Source organism: Poecilia reticulata, chromosome 19 (assembly GCF_904066995.2).
Source record: "Poecilia reticulata chromosome 19, P_reticulata-male-v2, whole genome shotgun sequence".
In the NCBI taxonomy this organism is placed as follows: Eukaryota; Metazoa; Chordata; class Actinopteri; order Cyprinodontiformes; family Poeciliidae; genus Poecilia; species Poecilia reticulata.
The window spans coordinates 1,741,589-1,750,117 of record NC_088848.1 but is presented as its reverse complement, the minus strand read 5'-3'; the positions used below and the strand labels follow the sequence as shown (position 1 = coordinate 1,750,117).

General features: G+C 36.5%; 2 long non-coding RNA genes across 3 annotated transcripts in view; one reads left to right on the top strand and one right to left on the bottom strand.

Moving 5' to 3' along the window:
- Nucleotides 1-8,529, bottom strand: part of LOC145549063 (uncharacterized) — a 34,737-nt gene that overhangs the window by 5,291 nt on the left and 20,917 nt on the right. The gene's annotated exons all lie outside the window — the stretch shown is intronic.
- On the top strand, nt 457-1,725 carry LOC145549062 (uncharacterized). The gene is made up of 3 exons (XR_014084988.1): nt 457-689; nt 1,158-1,293; nt 1,659-1,725. It is a non-coding gene; the product is annotated as an uncharacterized LOC145549062 (long non-coding RNA).

Sequence of the window (8,529 nt, the reverse complement as noted above, 5' to 3'; positions counted from 1 at the left end):
GCCTCAGTCCGTTACAAATATGAATGGGCTCTTTGCACCTAAGGCGCTGACGTCACACCCGCATGCGCGTAGTGCGGCTCATTTCCTTCCGCTTTGAGTGACCATGACCGCAAGGAAAGATAAAATCGTATTTCAAAAACAATCTAAGCAATACCATGAACACTGTTGTGTTCCCCGGTGCACAGCGTCTTCCAAATATAACGGCCGTTTAAGTTTTCATAGATTTCCATGCGATCCTGACTTAAGAAGACGATGGCTAGTAAATATTCGTCGCGACAAATTCAAGCTAACAACACATAGCAAAGTTTGCAGCCTTCACTTCACTCCGGATCAGCTTCTTCAACCTAAAACTGCCGGAGGGAGAAGAAAGGTAAATAAAGGAGCCTCCCTGAGTTATTTCAATGGAACAACTTCTGTGTTCAGCCTGAAAGAGCGAGTGTATGGGAACGAGTGAGCAGACCAGAGCCAGACAGCATTGAAACTGATCCGCCTGTGCAATGCACTTCTGCCGATCACGATTATTGCTCCGTCCCAGAACCAGCTGGCCTGGACATGGCAATAAATGAAAACGATAAATTAAAAGAAGAAATAAAAGCCCTAACAACCCAGATCGAAGAACTGAAAATTCAATCTACCTTTGGATTACAGCGGTTCGCAGGGTCCGATGATGACATCCGATTTTACACAAGGTAAGCTTGTACACTGCAACCAACCTTTTCCTTTTTAAAATGTGGGTTACTTGCCCCACCTTTGATTTTTTAATTTATTATTAAATGTGTCTTAATTCAAAAATACAATAAACACACTTACATTTCGTGTTAAAGTCACACTTGTTAGGTCACAAGTGTCAATTTTCAGAAGTGTTTTGTATTTGCTGAACCTGCTATGCTACATATATCAAGTGAAAATAAAAAGTATGTAATGTTACTGAAAGTATTTTGCATTTTTCTAACATTAAATATTAGAATTAATACAATCTACTGCTGTAGTTTCAAAAGATTTTTAACTTTTTTAATTTAATTTATTGGGTGTTTGGGAACCGTCCTTTTAAAGTATTTATATTATTGAATAAGTAAAAGTTGTGGTTACTTTATCCTTTACTTTACTTTTGTATTATTAAAAATAATCTGAAATGTTACTATGTTGTGTACCAACAGATTTTCAAGTTATCGTCACTTCATGTTGTTTTGGGGGCTTATTGAACCTTCTGTCCACAAAATGATTCGCTCATCAAGAGTCAGAGCTGTTGAGGGAAGCGGCGAAGCAATAACTGCTGTCAGAGCAGCACACATGGTTGGTAGCTTCCACAAGTACACTTTGTATATGCAATAAGAACTTTTACTACAGATTATAGAGGAATATGTTATCTTCAGAAAGTGCTGCTTGCATATCATCACAAATTTCTGATAATTATTGAGTCAGTATGTAATATATTTCATTAAACTGAGATAAGGGTTAAATAAGTGAAAATGAGTAGGAAGAAATGAACAAACTGAAAAATAGTGGTAAGATAATTATTCTGTTCTTTGTTATATATACACATATTTTCTCTTGTTCTACTGGTTACTATTGTTTATGATAACCACTTTGAAGTACATAAGTAAATAAATATGGATTTTTATACATTTTGAATGTATTTTTGCTTTTTCTTTTATCAGAGGCATTCCTTGCAACCCATTGATGAGCTGTTCCTGTTCCAGATGTACCTGGCTGCAGGGCTTAAGGGAAAGAGATCTAGCAAACCGGTTTAATATTCACATTTCTACTGTAAGCCGCATTATTTGTTCATGGACCAATTACTTGTACACTCTTTTGGGTTCACTATGTATCTGGATTGATACAGAGGACATCCGAGCTCAACTCCCTGGTGACTTCAAAGATTTTCCTGACATTCAAGTGATAGTAGATTGCACTGAGCTCAAATGCCAATCTCCTGCTTCTCCTCTCCTCCAAAGTGAGATGTTTTCCAAATACAAATCTCACTGCACAATGAAAGGTCTGATCGGAATGGCTCCCCATGGTGCAGTGACCTTTGTTTCTTCACTCTATGAGGGGTCAATAAGTGACAAAGAGTTGTTTATGAGGTCAGGGTTGGCTAATCTTCTTACTGAGGACATGGCCATAATGGTAGATAAAGGATTCCTCATCTCTGAGTATGTGAAGTGCAAGGTATACTGTCCACCTTTTCTCAGCAAGAAAAGGCAGATGCCAGCTCAAAATGTTCTTCAGACTCAGAAAATTGCACGTCTCCGAGTGCACATTGAACGGGTAATCCGAAGAGTTAAAGAAAACAAACTCTTTGATTCAATTATCCCTTTATCTATAGTTGGCTCCATTAATGAACTTTTTGCAGTGGCTTGCCTCCTTATCAATTATCAAAACAAACCTCTGGTCAGGGCATGGGCTACATAAAGTGAACAAATGTGTCGTCCACTTTAGGTGTTTCCCAATCCTTGTCCTAAAGGCACATTTCCCTGATTGCAGTTCAGCAAATGGCTGTTATTTATCAAAATCAGTAAGCAGATGATAAATTGGAGAAACAACTGAAACATTTTATTTTGATGGGATGTGCATAAGACTGAGATAACCTGTCGTGAACATAAGAGTCTTTATGAATGTTGTCATGAATTGTCATTTGTTTAATAACACTTTTAATGGAAAACTTCTCAGTTGCATTGAAAGCCCGTTAAAAGTAATAACTTTGCATTACTGTGTCATTTACAAAATAATACAGTTTGCACTTTTAATGAACTTTGATTGCAACTTTCAGAGAAATTTTGCATTAAAAGTGTCATTATTTACCGAATAACACTTCATGACAAAAGTCAGACATTCATAAAGACTCTTTCATGTCCATGACAGGTGATATGTCATGTTTATGATGGTATGTCAATCTTATGCATACCGTCAAATAGTGTTACCTAACAAAATTGTATTTTCTCAGATGTGTAAGTTTTGTAAAAGGAATACGTTATCACAGAAGCAGTCAAATGTATTTGTATTTCTATTATGTGTTGATTGAATGTTATCAAATTTTATAAATGTGATTGTAAATAAGCATTTTTCTCATGTAAACCTGGTAACAAAGCTAAAGCAAAATTAAATTGACAGTATTGACAATAGTGCAACTTGAGATTTGTTTATTTTTTGCATTTAGTGAAACCTTACTTTTTTGCAAAAAAAAAGGTATGTCTAAAAGAAAATTGCAAGGACTTGCAAGAACTTGCAAGGATACAATGACATTTACTAAAATAAATAAAAAGGCACAGATGGACTGTTAGTCTCTCAATGAACATTGATGCTCAAACCACAGAATGATTTTGAGTGGCCTACAATCAAAAGACAAAAACAAATGAATGCAGGTGGAAAATTTGCCTGCGTAGCCAAACATTTACCACTATCACAGAATGACAATGTCACACGTCATGTGCTGCACGTTTCATTGAGAGATACTTTTGCATGTAAATGTTGAAATAGAAGTGGTCACATCTCTGTCTGATTATGTTTTGAACTTCCATGTCTGGATCCAGTCGCTGCACAAAGAAATCCTCCTGTGCCCAAACAAAGAAGTCACACCACATAAGACCAGTAACAAGAAGCTGGCCTTGTACTTGCCAATAGTAAGCATGAGTTTTCTTTAATTTGAAAACTCCATCTGACATCTGCAAGTACTTGCAGTCAACATAACTTCTTACATTTGGGCATTTAATTTCAACCAAGCCAAATGATGGTGTTTCCTTGGGGTCATAAACGAGGCCATCAGGAGAGGCACCTAACCATGGGGCTTCAGGGTGAATTACTAGCCCACAAGGTGAATAATTCACATTACAGCGGTGGGCGTATTCTTTTGCTGCCTGAAACTCCATGTCAGAACCTCTTCGCATTTCAGCTGTTTCTTTGGTACCCCTGATTATTCGCTCTGCCAGAGATTCAGCATGGTGGGACCTCTCACATAACACACTTCCCTAAATCTTGACGAGGTTATTCTTGATTGTCGCAGCATGTGCCACTCATGAACACAGCTCTGGTCTCGTGTTGATGTCTGAATTCTGTCAGCCATATCAAATGATAACTGCAAACTCTGCAAATGAAAATGTTCCTCTAAAGTGCAAACCCAGGCACACTCTGATGGTGACAGATGATGACTACAAAGTGGAAGAGAAGGAGAAGGTGGAGCATGGTGATGTAACTTTATACATCGGGTTAAGAGTTTGGGTTGCTGATAGGACAGTACACTTCCTTTTTGCACAAGTCCAAATTCAGAATCTGCAAGCGGCTTCTCCACACTCATCCCCATGGTTGTCACCAGTGGCTTCTCCCGGGAATCCAAATCGCTGTACGTCTCTGCCACTCGAAGCACAGACAGGTCAGGAAGAGGGCCAGTCATTCCCCTGAAGAGTGTACTCCTTTAAGTGAGAAAAAAACAAAAACAAAAAAAAACACATGTATTTAACTCAGGGCTAAAATATATAAGGCAGCAAGACATGAAATTAAGTATTATGAACATTATTTACCTTAATCCTCCTTTAGACAGTCGGCCTGTACAGGCTTCACTATCACCATCTTGCCAACTGGACCAGGTTTTACACCCTTTGAAATAGAAAATAGAGACATAGTGTTATAACAGTCTTCATCATGTGTTCTCAAGTCAATGTCAAGTGCAACTTACATTTTAATGCTGTACTTAAATGTACACTTTATACATTATACCGTATTTTATATAGTATACATTTCAGTTTACTAAATAGTTTAGAAACTACCAAAAAATATTTTGTACTTATTTTTAAATAACCTACAAATAATTTTTGCATTTTTAAAGTCATTATATATAAGGACTATAAAACATAATTAGTTGCTAAGCTTTACTGCAACACAGATATCTCACAGAAATATTTTTGATGAACATGGCATGCATGTGCAGTTTTAAAACTTACAGCAGTTCTGGGTTTGTGCCATTGCTGTTCTGTTCAGTACAGCTATGAACTGGAGGAACGACTGGGACACTGAGCTGGAGAAGTGGGCAGTCTGGACAGCAGAGCCACTATATGGTTGCACAATGCCAGTACCAGCCACACAGGAACAACTGCATGTCCCATGATGACTGGAACTGCATCTCTGAGAATACCTGTTGAGAGATTATTTTCAGTCATTACATTTTATTAGACTTTGCTTTCAAACTGTTGGCACAAAATGGAGTGCCCTCCTTTAAACTGTTAAAAATATTGTGCTCAAATGGAATTTGTGTTTTATTGTACAGGAAGTAATAACAGTCATAATCAATAAATCAGATATGCTTTTGATGAATCTGTTTATGAGATTTATCAGTTTGCCATATTAACATGATGTAATACAATAATATTTTGTCAGCTGTAACTTATTTCTGTAAATTATTATAATTAACAGAAATAAAAGCTTAACCAATTTTTTTGCAAAACAAATGAACTTATAAAATGCATTTTATTTAGTGAATCAAACTACTGACATTAATGAACTTTTGAATATTACATTTGTTGACTATGACTGTACATTTGGTGATAAACTTTTGATATTTTAAAAATACTTCCCATATTTACTAAGTGAAACTTTAAAGAAACTTTACAGACCAGCTTCTACAGACATAAAACGACAAACTGATTCATGATCAATATTAAAACAATACGGAGCTGGTCTTGTTTTAATGTTATAATGAAAAAGATAATAATTAAAAATGTGAAGAGGCTGTAAACACAATCCCAGTTGAGCTCTTAACAAGAAGCATGCAAACGAAATAATACGGACGCCTTAAGGAACACGGCCATATATTTATCAAATTAACAACTTTGAACCTCAACATTCAGCTGAACTCAAACTCAAACAAATTACCAGTGCTGCCCTACTTTTAAGTTATGGGGCTTCTCGTGCTTCCTCATGCTTCGGAAGCAAAAAGCCCGAACCGTAATCTCCCCCGTTACTTGGTCTCTGTTTGACACTAACGACAACGAGCACATAGTAAAGCAATACACTTAAAATAACACAAAATAAGTAAGACATTGTCGTTAGAAGAACAATAATGTTTAGATGATTAAATAGCACAATTGTTATAAGTAAAATGTCCGAGAATATTGCTAACTAGCATTAGCATAGCTAATGTTAGCCACGGAGTTTAAAGAACTTTAAGTAGGACTCACCTTCATATCCATGGATATATGACGAGAATACATCTTAAAACCTTTTTCCAATTTGCTTGATGGGGCTTTGGATCCAGCCTTACAAATACGATGTACATCGTTAATTGTTAGCTTTGGCAAATCCTGCAAACACCTACTGTAAAATGACATTTGTAATAGACCGGAAAAAACCAAGCCGCTTTAAACCGAACACGGAAGCTGAGGTGCAAAGAGCCCATAACGCAGATTTTACATTTACCGTCACACATAAGCGCAAATATTACAAAATTTGTTTAAATTTTTTATAGATTAGCGCCACAAAATCTGTAATTTTTATTGCAATAACTCACAAAAACGGTCACGAAATCGTGGAGGGATGAACCTGGAAAAGATTATTTCACTTTATGGAGAAGTCAGAGTCTGGTATTTATTCATATTTAACAGTTTACTTGTTTTTATCGATACATTTTGTAACAACAAAGTTTTGGTTTCCCCGTAAGAAGCTCATTTTAGCTCCGTGTTAGCATGTTTGGTTGTTAGCATCGCTCGTTCTGCCTCCTTTCTGAACCCCAACTTTGCGTCATGGCGGCTCTCAGCTGCGGTTTGGCGCCGGTGTTCTGTCAGATAGCCATACATGTCAGAATAGCATACATGTAGTAAGTGCGCATGCGCACGCATGCGCATTCTGCAGGAGGTCTGCGATATCGAGAGGAGCCGTCAGCTCATCATACGCGAGAAGAAAAAACAAGACCCAATAAAAAGTAAGTAAATAAATCAAATTTAATGCTGCTGCAGCTGCAGTAAACTACAAAACAAGCCCGTTTAAATTCACGTTCCCGTTCATTATATTTTTGGGTTGGATAACACGTCTGCTAGCTTGGATACAGTGATGGCTTTCCAGATAGGACTTCGACACATAGGTTTACTTATTAGGATTACTTAAACTCTTAAATGTTGAATTTGATTATTTGTTTATTTTTAACTTTCCTTATCGTTTTTTTTCTTCACGCTACCAGACTGTACAAGCAGAAACCGTATTGGTTATGGGTATTACCACACTGAAACTGGGGCAAAACCAGTGTTCACCTTCGAAATAAATCTTATCTTTATTATGTATATGAAAGCATTCATGTTAGTTTGTTTTTATATGTGCTTCACATTTACATATATTAAGATTTGCAATTGAGGTTGCTTTGGAACATGAAGGCTTTTCTGTTAACAGATCACATACCCGAGTACAGCCCCTGTGTTATGTAGCAACAGTCACTATCTGTGTGACTTTTGCCTCAATTAATAAAGACAGGAGATGTTCTTGATCACTTGAATCCTGTGTCCACCATGCGTTGCAGGAGGACATGGTGTCCACCGTGTTGTCAATAAAATTGGATCTGTCAATTGCATTTAAATCGCTGTTGCGTTTTCTGCAGTATTTCAAGAATTGTATTGTTGGATGTACATTCATAAACATGTAGATTAGAAGGTTTTTTTTTGTGAATGTTCGGGATTTATAGCTTTGGACAGCTATGATTCTAAGAAGTTTTTGGTCAGAACACAAAATTATATTAATGTTGGGTATAAAGAACCAGTTCCCCTGTTCAGGGAACTGTGGAAGTCTGTGTGAAACCTGTTGTCAGTTTTGTTAATATTCTAACAATCAAAACACAAGATGGTTTAGGAGCATATCACAGAATTTCTCATTCCAAAAAGAACAAATTTTCCCATAGGCCATGCAGGACAGTCCAAGCATTAAAAATCCAAAGATATATGAAATACTAAATTGCAGATTTTCTTTATGTACTAGTTGAACATTTGGCTTGTCAACAGAATATAAAGATATACTGACTATTTTTGGTAAAGTACACTCAAAATGCCTTTATTTTTCCCAGACAAGGTGAAGTACTGTGTGGCATGCAACATGCTTCATTTAATGCAACAGAGAACATCATTGACATGGTAAACAATTAAACTGTACAATTAACACTTCAAACACATTACACTTGCTAACTCATACTGTTTTCTTTTTCTGTCCACTTCACAGATACAGTGTGACAACTGTTCAAGGTGGACACACAAGAATGTGCCACAGACATGGGTGACATGTTCAAATGTGAAAGTGTAACATCAATTAAACAGTTTTACCCACCAGTGATAGTGTGGATTATTAAAAATGCAGAAGTAAAATGTTCTATATTAAATATATTGCATTATACAACTGATGTCATTGGTATTAATCAAGAAGTTACATAGTCGCTAACAACAAAGTGTATGACAATCAGACAGGTTAACTGAGAAATCAGGATGTCATACAGTAGCTAATAATAAAGTGTATGACAATCAGACAGGTTAACTAATAAATCAGGAAGTCATACAGTAGCTAATAATA